Raw genomic sequence first — 15,810 nt, forward strand, 5'->3', positions numbered from 1 at the left:
TCTAGAGAGTTGCTAATATGTAGATGAAAACCTGCACCATCTATTACGTGTCTCAGGATCTTTGGGATAGGGCAGAGGAGGATTAACATGAGTTGCAATATTCATCATTGCTCATGTCTTCATTTTGCTACACATGACATCTGAAAAGAAATAATTGTCAACGTAAGAACAAATGTACAAGCAAACATACAGTAAAAATGAACACTTACCTTTGATAATGTATGTTTTAAGAGGTAAAGACCTTCCCATGTGTTTATCTGGTAACTTCTTTTTTTAGTTTTTGCTTTGTGGTCTTGATTGCCTAACACCCATGTGGCTGTGAAATAGTTAACAGGGAAGTAACGAGATATATTGCTGTATGGCTAGCTGTATTCATGTCTTCTGGACTTCGCATAAGAACACAAGCATAACTATTATCAAGAAAATGTGTAAAGTTGATGTAAGTGGAATAAAATGTTTTATGAATGAATTTTAAAAAAAATTTCAATTTGATTTACTAAATTATATGCTGATATTTGTGTCTCCAGTAGAATGGAATTCACAAATATAGTCTGGATGTAGGAAGCTTTGGATACAAATGCTGACACTGCTGCCTCGTAAATGATGGGATAATTGTTCAGCATATTTTCAACCTAGATAAGTTGTCTAGCAATGACTTGACCAATTTCTGAAACTGTTCAAACCTAAAAGAATGGCTGGTATACCACCGCTTTATCTGTAAATAGTACATTGGCAGTGTTTTCAGTATTTGCCCAAAAATCATTTTGCTCTGAAAGATTATGCATCTGCAAAAACACCTGGTGTTGCGTTTTGGTGGACATCTTTACTGGTAGCTCTATAGTGGTATTTTTTCCTAGTTCCCTGGTTAAACAATACCTGTTTTACAATGGTGACTCCAATGTACTATGTTAATAATAATAAATTATTCTGAAAATGTTAAAAGAAAATCAGATTTAGTATCAATGGCATATGTCGTGAAATTTGTTGACTTTGTGGCACCAGTACATTGCAATGCATAATAATAAAGAAAAAACATGAATTAGAGTGTGTGTATGTGTATATATATATAAAAAAAATAGATAAATTAAATAAATAGTGCAAAATAGAAATAAGAAAGTAGTGAGGTAGTATTCATGGGTTCATTGTCCATTCAGAAACCTAATAGCAGAGAGGAAAAGGCTGTTCCTGAATTGTTGAGGGTGTGCCTTCAGACTTCTGTACCTCATTCCTGATGGTAGCAATGAGAACAAGACATGATCTGGGTGACAGGTGTCCTTAATGATGGACCCCACATTGACACATTGCTCCTTGAAGGTGTTCTGGATACTCTGGAGGCTAGAGCCCATGATGGAGCTAAGTTTGCAATTCTTTGTAGCTTATTTCGATCCTGTGCATTGCCCCCCATTCCATACCAGATGGCGATACAGCCAGTTAGAATGCTCTGCAAGGTACACCCACAGAACCGTGTGCTATTTTACACCCACCCCTAAGAGAAGATGGTCCCACAGTATAATGACGAATCTGAGAAACAGCATTCCTTTAGTAGTAAAGAGATTTCTTATTTAGCTCTGATTACCGAAGATAATTAGTCACTTGTTGTTCCAAAAAATACTCAGAACTGGTTAGTTTTATAAAATCTCTTTTATTGCCATTGAAAGAATACAAAATTTTCCTTAAAACTGTAAGAAACAGATTCTAATATTTCAAAGTTATTTCCCTTCTTGAGTGAACACTCATGATCACTGAGTAAAATTTCTGTGGTAAACAGGTTAATCCCAAACTACAGACGGGCAGTGTTGAGATGTGATCACAGTGCTATCACATTTTGCCTGTACTAACCCACAGTGGAGAGGTGGACAAACTTTACTAAACCTCTCCAATAATCAGACCGTGCACTACTTTGGATATACAGTGAAGCCTGCATTGTGTGGTCACCCTTTTATGAATCTCAGCTTATAACACCCACTTTCCCCTTATTATAAGCCCAGATCATAATAGTTAAGACTTACAGTTACAAATAGCTTCCTCCCAAGCAAAAAAAATTCCACTTGACTTACACCCACCCTATTTCATATTGAAGCACAGGAGAATGGGGTGGGGATATAGAGAGGGTAAATCGGCTTTTTCTACTGAGTTTGGTGTGAATAGAACTAGAGGCAATAGGTCAATGGTGAAAGGTGAAATGTTTAAGAGGAACCTGAAAGGGAACCTCTTCGGAGTATGGTGCAAGTATGGCAAGCTTGCCCACTGCTGCATTCCAGGCGAGGAGACGCTGGAGGTTGTGTAGCGTGGTGTCCTTGTTCAGTTGGCAGCTGTCCTCCAATGTCCATTCGGTGGAATGATGTGCTGGATTGCATGTGCGTATTTTTGATGCATACTGCCTACTGTACCATCAATTTGCGGGACATGTAACTCTGGGTCTTGGGCTAACTGTGGTTTTTTTTTGCATGCAATGTTTTTTTTTTGGCTATTTTGAATATGCTATGTATGTTTTACACCTTGGCCCCAGAGGAACACTGTTTCATTTGGCTGTATCCATTTCTGGTTGAATGATAATTGAAAACACAAGGAAATCTGCAGATGCTGGAAATTCAAGCAACACACACAAAATGCTGGTGGAACGCAGCAGGCCAGGTAGCATCTATAGGGAGAAGCACTGTCGACGTTTCGGGCCGAGACCCTTCGTCAGGACTAACTGAAAGGAAAGATAGTAAGAGAATTGAAAGTAGGAGGGGGAGGGGGAAATGCGAAATGATAGGAGAAGACCGGAGGGGGTCTTCTAAAAGCTGAAGCTAAGAACTGGAAAGGTGATTGGCAAAAGTGATTCAGAGCTGGAGAAGGGAGAGGATCATGATAATTGAAATTTGATTTGATTTGAGTGTGGAACAAACTGCCACCTGAAGTGGTGGATGTGGCTTCATATGCAGCACTTAAGAGAGGTTTTGGATAAATACATGCATGGGAAGGGAATGGAGAGCTATGATCCAGGCGTAGGTTGATGGAACTAGGCAGAATAACAGCTCTGCATGGACTAGATGGGCCAAAGGGCCTGCTTCTGTGCTGTCGTAACTATGACTCTATGGTAACAAGGAAAGTATCCCTTTACCACCTTGCCCTACCCTCTCAAAACAACAAGTGGGGGTGCAGTTTATTAAAACAACCAAATATACTCTACAACTCTCAAGATGCTAATGTTAACAACCATTTTTCCAAATATTGGTGCCCACACTTTTATGTACATCAATCATTCACTCAACAGCAGCATGCACATCCCTGGAACATTGAAATAGGCCTGGTAAAATTTAACAGAAATTTCTTTTCTCATGAGTGACCACACACAGGCTGGACTGCAGCAAAGTCCTATCATTTTGTTAAAATGACCATGTCACTTTATACAGCATCAATAAACAGCTTCACTAAAAAAAACTACAATCCTTCTACATAATATAGTAAAATAAACTTAGAAACTTTTTTGCTCCAAACTTTTGTTTTTGATTTTCTTTGTAAATATTGAATACCTATGAAGAGTAATATTTTGTAGTTTCAAACTTCTTTGTATGAAAGATTATTATTGTATAAAACCTTAGGAATAGTGAAAAATAGGTTGGATTTTGGTATTCTTTGTAAGTTACACATGTACCTGTTCTTTACGACTCGCATCTTCAGGGAATTATCATGGTCCTTGCCTTGTACCCTAAGACGTTTCCTGAGATGTTATGGCCACTTGTACGGCCTCTTCTTTTCATATTCCAAAAATAAAAAGTTGAAGATGTACAGACCATATTTTATAGTGAAGCAGTAACAGCAAACCACTCCTGACAGGACAGAGCAAAACCACCCTCTCTTATTCCATTAAGATGTTCTTCTGTAACTGGAACAAAGGATCTTTGCCCAACGATTTAGCCTGCCTTTTCAAACACTCTGCTGTGCATTACCAGCAGTTTTTGTTGGACTTCAGATCTACAGAAATCTCTTTGTCATTTTAGTTCCAAGCTCAGTCACTAAAAAATTAATGTCTTTTTCCTTAGCTTTTCGTCTTTACTAAGATAAAGATATGTCCCTATTCCCTGGGGCTGTTAAAGGAATGGATGGGCATGAAAACCAGCAGCAAGGGATATCCCAAGACTCAGGTGTACTTCACATGAGAATGCTTGATCAAATAGGGCTAGAGTAAGAGAATTTTGTACTTGTCAACTAAATATGGACAGCAGGCTCAAAATTTATTCCTAGTTCTCACCAACATGTGCTATGTAGCAGCATCAGCACATCGTAAACAGGAGATTCAGCAGATGCTGGAAATGTAGAGTAACACACACAAATGCTGGAGGATCACAGCAGGTCAGGCAACAACAGGTGAAGGATATTGGCCTGAAACGTCAACTCTATTCCTTTCCACATATGCTGCCTAACCTGCTGAGTTCCTCCAGCATTTTGTATATATATCAACACATTATGTATTGTTTCACCATTGAGTTCACAAACACAGGAGGCAGAGAACAACGAACTGTTATATTGCATCCAGAGCTTCTGACGGAAGATTAAAGGCAATTTTTTAAAACTACCATTTCGGGGATAAATCAATTTGCTCTCCAGGATTTTACCTGGGGGCAATTGAAGGAATGTCTGAGACCTGCTCAAATTGGGAGTGTGTGTGAGAGGGGAAATCTCAGAAGTGCCTCTGTTCCCATTCTTTTTTTTACCTTACTGGACATTATGGCTGAGTACTATTTCAACTAGGAAGGGCTACAGGGCATTTTTGGGAGGGTATCTGTTGAAACAGGAAAGGAAAAACTCACCCAGGACACCTCATTCTGAAATAATGCCGGATTTACATGTACTCAATAATTGCATTATCTGTAAAGTTGACAGGGTGATTAAGAAAGAGTACGGTGTGTTGGCCTTCATTTGTCAGCGGATTGAGTTCAAGAGCTGCGAGGTTACAGCTATATAAAACCCTGGTTAGACCGCACTTGACATACTGTGTTCAGTTCTGCTTGTCACATTACAAGTTGGATGTGGAACCTTTAGAGAGGGTCCAGAGGAGATTTATCATGATGCTCCTGGATTAGAGAACATGTCTTATGAGGATAAGTTGAGTGAGCTAGGGCTGTTCTCTTTGGAGTGAAGGAGGATGAGAGGTGACTTGATAGAGATGTACAAGGTGATAAGATGCATAGATTGAGTGGATAGTAGAGTTTTTTTTCTGATGGAAATGGATAATACCATGGTACATAATTTTAAGGTGATTGGAGGAAAGTATTGGGGATGTCAGAGATATGTTTTACACGGAGTGTGATGGGCGAGTGAACGTGCTGCCAGGGGTGGTAGTAGAGGCATTAGGGACATTTAAGGGATTCTTAGATAGGCACATGGAAGGAAAAAAGGAGGGCTATGGGGGAGGGAAGGGTTAGATTGATCTTGGAGTAGGTTAAAAGAAAGGCACAACATTGCGGCCCCAAGAGTCTGTTCTGGGACAGGAGAGGGGAGGTTCGATATTCAATTTCATCAGTTAAGTGGGAAAACCAATTAGTGGAGGGAAAAATCTGAGGATGTATAACCGTAAGAGTCAGTATCTTTAGAAGTCTAATCTTTATATGGTGAAACTCCCCTTAGGGCTGGACAGATTCAGGTCAAGATATTAAAAAATATTTGCTTCCACTGGCAGGAGGATCTGTAAGATTAAGATCTTCGGCAAACGAAGAAGAGCAAAAGAGGAATCTGTCAGAGCTTGAATTCATTCACTAAAATGGTGGTAGAAGCAGATGTAATTGTAGCCTTCAAAGGAAAATTGGACTGATATGTGAATGGGCATAAGAGTAGGGGGCAAAAATAGTTAGATGGCTCTATCAAATAAACTAAATAAGCATGAAAAGGTGAATGGTCTCATCCTGGCTCTACTCAATTCTGCAAGTGCTTTCTGAAATGGAGCCTCTCTGAAACAGTTTCATACTATTTCAATTGTTGTTACATTAACCACGATCATAAAAAATTCTAAAATTCCAATTCCATTCCCAGAAAGAAAACAAAAAGAGGGACACCATAATACAGAGCTAAAGAAGTTGAAATCCCAAGTATAAACAGGGGTTCAAGTAATTGAGCTTTGCTGATAATAAAATCCATCAAAACAACAGTCAGAATAACATTGCTCAGCATTAAGGGTTCAAAGGTTGGACTCAGAATCTGAATTTTAAAAGAAACATGATTCCCCCTCCGCACCACTATCAGAATAACCCATTCTTCTTACTGCATCCCATTGCAATTTCCACTTGGATGAAGACTGGAGAACAAGGAAACGGAATATTCTGGATTACACAAGCCATTTGATGTCTCAGTGGTCTCTGTCATCTTTTGTTACGAAATTCTAAAGCTTGGGCTCATTGAAAAGAAAATCTAAAACTCATCCCATACAGAATTTGTGTTACTTCCTCCCACCCAGAGAATTATCCTCTTAATATCTCCTATCACTCCTCCAAGAGGACCACAACCATGTCAGGTTTTGGAGGCTTGTGTGCCTCAATGACCCGGAGAGCTTTGCTGGCTGGAGTCAGGTCCCTGTGCTTTGGCTTTTGGTAGGGTCACCCATGCCAAATATGTCAAAGGGTAGAGGCCAGACTAAGAGTGGTCCACCAGTTTGGGGATTCAGCTCAGGGCTAACAACCGTGGCTGGTCAAAAGAAAAATTGTTATGGAAACAGCAATGAAGAATCCTTAAAGGACTTTCATTGCTGCCCTAATCACCAGTGGCAATAATGGGCAGTAAGAAAGTAGTACTTATTAGAAAAGTACTACTTACATTTAGTAGCACTACTACTAAAAGTACTAAGTATCATGATTAGAAAATGCAATTTTCCTTCTCATGTTTTAAAAAAAGAGATACTAATACATCTTTACCCCTCAAGAACTCTGCACAACCTAAGGTTAAAAGCAAGGATAGAACACAGAGGCACAAAGGCTGTGGAATGCATTCCCGAAGTTAGTGATCAAATAAGCCAACTTTTAGGAAGAATTGGATAGGTAACCTAGGGCCTGTAATAAAGGACACACTGGCAGGATTAGGATTACAGGTATGGAGGTTAAAGGATTACTTGGGTGTTTATATTGGGTGTATGATTAATACAGCCTCTTAAAAAAGACATCCACTGACTTGGAACCAATTGGGATTTACTTCATCATGTCTGACATGCTTGACCCTCCACTGAGACTAAGGTTGCAAATAATTACTTTCTCCATCCTCATTGGCATCAAACAGATGTTAGGAGAATACAATATCAACAGTGATGAACCGCATTGCAAGTTTACAACACCATTCATCCCCAAGAACATTCTTCTTCTCCTTTTGGCTTATTTTGAACTAAGATCAGGTACTTCTTCCTCTTCCCTCACCATCTACATCTCCAACTCAGGATATTAATCAAGTGCTAACAACAGAAATCTTTTTGAACCCCTGGTTTAAGACGACCTTGAAAGAAAATATTTCTCAAAGAAAAGGATGATACAATTTAAAAAACAACTCTTCAGTTGATGAATCCAACTCCAGGCACGTTAAATGGAAAGATAACAAGGGCAGTTGTGGGATAGATGGAAACCTTATCCCCAGAGTTCTGCTTTGCATTCCTCTGGCATTCATAAAACTGAATCTGGGATGTTCCTTTCTCAGAAGATTGGTGTCTTGTTGCAACAGAATCTTATGCAAAATCCAGTCAAAATGGAGGGGGCCCAAATTCCTCCTTTAAATTCATGAAGACCACTTGTAATTGCTGCCCTAAAATAAAAGTGAAGAAACAGAATATTAATGACAGAGCAACACACACAAAATGCTGGAGGAACTAAGCAGGTCAGACAGCATCCACGGAAGGGAATAAAGAACAACCATTTCAGGCCATGAACCTTCATCAGCGCTGGAAAGAAAGGGGGCAGAACCCAAAATAAAAAGGTATGTGGGAGATGGAAGGAGTTTAAGCTGGCAGAGGGAGATTTTCTAGCATATGTTGTGCTTCAAGGGGAGAGCACTTTCCCTGAATTGTTGGATTTGTTAGTCGAAGTACCCCCCCTTGAAGATGGAAGTGACACACTCAGAGCGTTACCAGATGAGATATTAAAGTCTGCTCTTTGAAATGGGCATAAAAGATCTCATAGCCATCATTTCAGAGATGTTGCAGGACAGTTTTCTGTATGCCATGGCCTAAATTATTGAAATGACTAGATAGAATGGACGTAAAGAGGATGTTTCCAATAGTGTGAGAGTCTAGAACCATAGGGCACAACCTCAGAATATAGGGATATCCCTTTAGAACAGAGATGAGAAGGATTTTTTTTAGCTAGAGGGTGGAGAATCTGTGGAATTGATTGCCATGGGTTGCTAAGGAGGGATATCATTGTGTATATTTAAAGTGGAGATCGATTAGTAAAGGTGTTAATTATTTAAGAACATCTCATTGAGATCATGAGGTAAATGAGAGGAGACTGAGGTGTTATTTCACTAAGTAAATTGGAAAACTAACTGATAGTTCACATAGGAGGAAACTGGAGCAACCATGGAAAACCCACAGGGAGGATGTAAAGAGACTCCTTACAGACTGTGCTGGAATTGAACTCCCAACGCTCTGAGTTGTAATAGTGACATGCTAACCACTATGCTACCGTGTTCTGCCGGCCATTGTGGGCACGCTATGTTGGCGCTGGAATGTGTGGTAACACTTACCCCCATTGTTGGTTATTGATGCAAGCTACACATTTCACTGGATGCTTCAATGTACATACGACAAATAAACACGTATCTTGAATCTTGGCCAGGTTCATAATTCAAAAACCATCCGGTTTCCCTCCTGCCCCTCATAAAATATAAACAGTTCCAAATAAGACTGGTACTGGTATCTACCTGCTTCACATATGACCCATGGGGTTGGTAGTGTCACCAAGCCCCTGATGAACTACCATATGTGCAGATGTGGATTCAACATTAGAAATCTTCTCCTCTTCTCTTCTCTTAAGGCAAGCAGCTTTGGGGTTTAGATTCCGTTCTGTAGGAACAAATGACATGGTTTCTGTCTCAGGAATATATTCTAAAACTATATTTAAACAATACCACTATTAGAACAAGAATATTCTTTCTATATTATTATTTCTATCACGTTGCTTTCAGGATATTTCCAAAAACATGATAGTTAATGAAATACTTTATAAATGTACTGATTGTGGTGATGCTGCATATATACTCACAGGCATTGTGGCACAGAGGGCCAAGATGGCGCTGGCGATACATGGCAAAGTTCTTACAGTATTTTGATAAACAACCACTTTGTACACTTCCAGGAGTAGGACCAAGATAAGAACAAAATTTACCTGTATTTATTCAAGGGTTTATCAGGATGTCTTATGAGGAAAGGTTGAGCAAGCTAGGGTTACTTGAAGTGAAGGAGGATGAGAGGACACTTGATAGAGGTGTACAAAATGATGAGATCAAGTGGACAGCCAGAGACTTTTTCCTAGAGCAGTAATGACTAATAGAAGGGGGCATACTATGAAGGTAATTGGAGGAAATTACACTCGGTGGCCAATGTATTGGTCTTCTGCTGCTACAGCCCATTTACTTCAAGGTTTGACATATTGTGCATTCAGAAGTTCTCTTCTACACACACCTGTTATAATGTTTAGTTATTTGAGTTACTGTCATGTTCCAGTCTGTCCATTCTCCTCTGACATCCTTCATTAACAAGGCATTTTCACCCACAGAACTGCTACTCATTGGATGTTTTTTTTTTAAATTCTGGAATGTTGTGTGTGAAAACCCTACAAGACCAGTAGTTTCTGAGATATTCAAACCACTGATCTGCCACCAGTAATCATTCCACAGTCAAAGTTACTTAGATCACATATCCTCCCCATTCTGGTTTGTTCTGAACAACTGAACTGCTTGAGCTTATCTGCATGCTTTTATACATTGAGTTGCTGCCACATGCTTGGCTGATTAGATATTTGCATTAACTATTAGGTGTACCTAATAAAGTAGCCACTGAGTGTATAGTGTGCATGTTAGAAGTAGGTATTTTACACAGAAAGTGGTGGGTGTGTGGAACACACTGTCAGGGGTGATGGTAAAGGCACATGGTTGATAGAAAAGTGGAGGGCTATGTGAGAGGGAAGGGATAGTTTGATCTTAGATTAGATTAAAAGATTGGTACAATGTCATTGGCCAAAGGCCTGTACAGTTCTGTAATGTTCAAGTGTTTGTGAATCCTTGGAAGTCTCTGCTGTAGAGACCATGCACCATTGAGCACATCTACATGGAGCACTGTCACAGGAAAGCAGCTTCCATCATCAAAGACCCACCCCACTCAGACCCTGCTCGCTTGTCACTGCTGCCATCGTGTAAAAGGTACAGGAGCCTCAGGAACAGTTATTACCCCTCAACCATCAGGCTTCTGAACCTGTGTGGACAATTTCACTCAACGTCAGTAGCCCATCAATGAACTGTTCCCAAAACCAATGGATTTACTTTGAAGGATCCTTAATCTCATGTTCTCAATATTTATTGCTCATTTATTTTTTTTCCTTTTGTACTTGCACAGTTTGTTGTCTTTTGCACACTGGTTGCTTGTCTGTCCTATTGGGTGTTGTCTTTCATTGACTCTATTACGTTTCTTGGATCTACTGTGAATGGCCTCATGAAAACGAATCTCTGGGTCATCTATATGTACTTGATAATAAATTTATTTTGAACTTTGAACATTGTGGATGTTTAGTTACCGAACTCAATCAAGGTCAAGATTGAGGGTATAGATACGGGGGAAGTGGAGGGATATGGGGGACGGGTGAGAAAGTGTTTAAAATCAATCATGATTCACACCTGTACTCATTTCTTACATCCTTGTTGATGTCCCTCAACATCACCTCCCTGAACAAGAAGGCACTTCCTAAGGAGATTGAAGCAAGCGAGGCTGCCCTTCACCCACCTCCACATCTTAACTGAATTTTACAGGAGCGCCATTGAGAGCGTCCTGACAAGCTGCATCTCCATTTGGTATGGGAGCAGCCGAGCATCAGACCGGAAGAACCTACAGAGAGCAGTGAAAATGCCTGAAATCTCCCTACCATCCACTGGGGACATTTATCAGTACTCAGGGCCCTTAGTATTATCAAGGATCCCACCCATCCATCCAGCATCCCCTTTGACTTTCTACCTTCAGGCAGGAGACCCCGATGCATAAAGACAAGAAGAGTCAGGATGGGAAACAAGTTCTTCCCTCAAGCCGTTGGGCTTCTGAACTCACTGCTGCATCACATTCAAAGTGTCACCGGTTAATCTGTTCTGTATCTGTTAATATTTCATTTATGCACTTCATTTATGTGAAAATTCATCTGTAGATTTTATCCTTACTTTCCTAAGTTATTGTGTGTTACAACACATTGAGAGTGTGGTGACTGAAAGTGCATACTCACAGAAGTCAGTGGGACCAAATCTCAACAGCAGAGTACAATTTTATATGTTTTGCACAAGTGACCATGTGTATGTTTATTGTGATTGTATATTTCTCCAACTAACCTCTGACTTGTTGCTCCAGTCCCAGAATGACAGAGACAGCCTGGTGGAGGATCAGAAGTTTTGTCTGTGGTTTATCATTCTTCATGTGAAGCTGACACATCCTACCCAGTTCCTTAAACGCCTCGTTGATGTCCCGTACGCGGAGGCGCTCACGGGCATTGTTTGCCATCCTCCGGTCCTTCTCTCGCTCAGCCTTCTGCTCTGGATTCAAGTCATCATCCTCGTGATTGCTGGAACAAATCCAAACAGGTTCTGTACCTTTAACATTTTTCTTCCAGAAACTTCCCTTTCAGATCGCTCTCTCAAAAATCCAACAGCTATGATTGTCAGGGAATGTCGAGGAGGCTTCCCCATTCTGATGTTTGGTCAGAACAACAACTGAACCTCTTGAGCATGTCTGCATGCTGTTATGCATTGAGTTACTAGCACGTGATTGGCTGATTAGGTATTTGCATCATCAAGCAGGTGTACATGAATGGCCACTGTGTGTGTATCACCTCTGAAGTCAATGGTCAGGACACCAAAGGATCTGTGATGTTTTGTTGTGTCTGAGCAGGGGTTAGAGAGGCTGGTTGTCACAGTGGGCACCCCTGACCCTCTGGTTCAGGGGGAAGGTAAGAACTTGGCTCCGTTCCATCAACACCACTCCTCCCCCACCCCCACATACTGACATACAGTCCATCCCGAACTGGGGCTGAGATGGATGCTCCAAGATTCACCTGGTCACTGACCGTGTTTGTGGATTCTGAGCCACACTGAACATGACCAGACTGAGAGATCTCGCAGAGGTTTAATACTGAGAGGGATGGATTATTAAGAGCTTAAACCAGAGTAGGAGGACACATACTGCTAAACTGCTCCACTTGAATGGTTTGAATCTCTGGAATTCTCTACTCCAGAGAGCTATGAAGGACAGCATAAGAAACAAGAATTGTCAGCAAATGTAGAGGAGGCTTGACCTCAAAGCAGAACAGCGGAGACAATTTAGCAGTGAACAATACTTTACTGATAAACTGCAAAATAACACGCCACAAGGGGCCACAAAACAGGAGATACTAAACATGACAAAATAACTGAAGGCTACGAGCAACTGGCTGGTTCGATGGGTGAGCAAGTACTGTGGATAAGTGCTGGGTTTAACAGACTGCAGGTGATGAGTTGGAAATGAGTGGCAGATGACTCCTGTTAGTTGGGTGGAAACCGTGCAGGTCTGAAAATGATGGGCCTTTTTTCTAATATATTTAATTCTAATATTTGTTGTATGTGGTAATCTATTAACTTGGTTTATCATTGTCATGTGTACTGAGGTATTTGCATATTGAGGGAATACAAGTTAAAAACAACAACAGAATTCAGAATAAACTGTTATTCCTTGCAATAAAAGGAGCAAAATACAGGAGATGAATCTACTTCAATATTCAGCCGATGTGACCATCTATTTTAGTGATGTTGATTAGGAGATAACTTTTGGCCCCAAGACACTGAGGAGAATATCATTGGCTTTCTTTGATAATGTATCATGAGATCTTTGCATCTACCTGTGGCAAAAGATGTACTCAGTTAAATATAAAACCTTAAGACACAGGAGCAGAATTGGGTCATTTTGCCCATCGAGTTTGTTCCGCCATTCCATCATGGCTGATTTATTATCCCTCTCAACCCCATTCTCCTGCCTTCTCCCCAAACCCTTTGACCTTGACTAATCAAGAACCTACCAACCTCCTCTTTAAATATAACCAATGACCTGGCCTACACAGCCATCTGTGGCAATAAATTCCACAGATTCACCACCCTCTGGCTAAAGAAATTCCTCCTCAACACTTATAAATGGTCATTCTTTCAATTCTGAGTCTGTGCCCAATGGTCCTAGACCATCTCGAATGCCAGCACGTTCTTTCTTAGATAGGGGGCCCAAATTGGCTCACAATACTCCAAATGTACTCTGACCGATGTCTTATAAAGTCTCAGCATTTCCTTTTGTATGGATCTTGATAGAGGGCAAACAGCTCCTAAAGGTGTAATGTGGAACTGTACAAGTCAATGGTGAGATCACTCTTGGGGTATTGAGTGCAGTTGTGGTCAAATAGCTATTGGAAAGACATCATGAAACGGGGAAGGCTATGGAAAACATTCATGAGATACACTGGGACAGGTAGGACACATTGGTCTTTTTGGTCACTCCGTGGCCTTACTTCCTAATGATCTTCACAATGACCATCTCTTAATCTGGCATTAGGGCAGCATTGTGACACTACGGGCAGTGTAAATTCTCACTGCTCTAATGACCTGTGTTTGTTTCTAAGGTCCAGTTTGGACTGGGTACAAATCTAATAAAGTGAAGATTGGCTTTATTTGTCACATGTATATTTCAATATACAGTGAAATACATTGTTTGTCTTAACATGCTGTATCACTGCACTGCACAGAAACTGCACTGTGGTGGACAGGAAGGCTCTACAATGAGTTATCAAAACTGCCAATGCATTTTTGCACCAGCCTACCCACCATCAAGGACACACAGAAGGGTGCCAGAAAAGGGCCAGTAACATCATGAAGGATCTTGCCCACCCTGCTCATGGACTGTTTGTCCCACTCCCATTAGGGAGGAGGCTACGTAGCATCCACGCCAGGACCACCAGACTCAAAATCAGTTACTTTCCCCAAGCAGTCAGACTGATCAATACCTCCACCCGCTTACTGCACATATACTTTAATATTTCCCGTCAGTTACTTTATGTTCAGCCTAGCATCACTTTATGGACATACAATCAATCTATTTATATGTTAATTTAATGTATTTATATTTATTGTGTTTTTATTATTAATACTGTGTTCTTTATTTGTGTAATTTTGTGCTGCATTGGATCTGGAGTAACAATTATTTTGCTCTCCTTTACACTTGTGTATAGGAAATGACATTAAACAATCTTGAATCTTGAATGACCAACCTATCTGAGGATGTGCTGGGGGCAGCCCGCAAGTACCGCCATGCTTCTGGCAACAACAGAGCATGCCCACAACATACTAACCCTAATCCATTCATCTTTGGAATATGAGAGGAAACCGGAGCACCCGGAGGAAACCCGTGCAGTCATGGGAAGAACATACAAACTCCTTACAGAGAGCAATGGTAACTGGACTCTGATCCATTCATAGCTGGCACTGCTACATTACCATGCCACAACATTCAGAATTGAACTGTGACCTTCTGACCTGCTGAATATTTTATCCAGGTAAGGATGACTCATTTAGTAATAATTCATGTGAGATTATTATATTAATGGTGATGACTAGGAAGATACTTGAACAGAGCTCGGGTTTAAGTATTAAACCTGAGCCGATCTCTAGTTGATAATGACCTCTTTGCTCTTTTGTCAACCTTAAATCTCCCCATGCCTTCTTTACCTTGATCGGCTGCGTCCTGATTTGTCTTTCCTGTGATCCTCGCCATCATCATCCTCTGACAAGTCATCTTCCAGCTGGGAGCTCAAGCTGTTCTCCTTCTCCTTCTCATCTCCTTTGGTCTCTGTGGAGATGGTGGAAGAGAGCGCCTGCGATCCTGACGTGAAAGCAGCTAAAACATATCAAGACCACTATCAGTCAAGAAGCTTAGTTTTTTCCAAATTTCATGGAGCTAATTGACAACTTAACACAACTGAAATATTCTTAAAAATGTGATCATGTAAAATTTGATATTGTGATACCAAAAGAGAGACCAAAACTAAGTCCCCCATGGGAGGCTAATCCAGAAGATTAAGATGTATATGGTCCACGGTGAATTGGCTGTTTGGATTCAGAACTGGCTTGCACATAGTAGACAGAGGACAGTGGTTGAAGGGACTTATTAAAGCTGGAGCCTGCAATTAGTGGAGTTTCAAAGGGATCTGTGCTGGGACTTCTGCTGCTTGTGATGTATATCAGTGACCTGCATGAAAATGTAGATGGGTGGATTAGTAAATTTGCGGATGATACCAAGATTGGTGGAGCTGTGGATAGTGCAGAGGACTGGCAATGAATACAGTATGATATAGACCATTTGCAGATATGGGCTGAGAAATAGCAGATGGAGTTCAACCCAGGTAAATGTGAGGTGTTGCAAGCAGACAGTACATTGTTAAGGGCAAGGTCTTTCGTTGAGCAGAGAAAATCCTGGGATCTAAGTTCATAGCTCCTTAAAAGTGGCTACAAGGGTGGACAAGGTGTTTAAGAAGGCTTATGGAATGCTTGCTTTTGTTAGTCAAGGAATTGAGTTCAAAAGTCAGGAGGTGA

The 15,810-nt window shown here is 40.7% G+C and overlaps 1 pseudogene; it reads right to left on the reverse strand.

Annotated features, from left to right (window-relative positions):
* Nucleotides 1–1,626: 1,626 nt before the first annotated feature.
* The window catches only part of LOC132399627 (transcription factor 12-like), a 168,151-nt pseudogene continuing 153,967 nt past the window's right edge, over nucleotides 1,627–15,810 (reverse strand).

This window comes from Hypanus sabinus, chromosome 9 (genome assembly GCF_030144855.1).
Source record: "Hypanus sabinus isolate sHypSab1 chromosome 9, sHypSab1.hap1, whole genome shotgun sequence".
Taxonomy (NCBI): domain Eukaryota; kingdom Metazoa; phylum Chordata; class Chondrichthyes; order Myliobatiformes; family Dasyatidae; genus Hypanus; species Hypanus sabinus.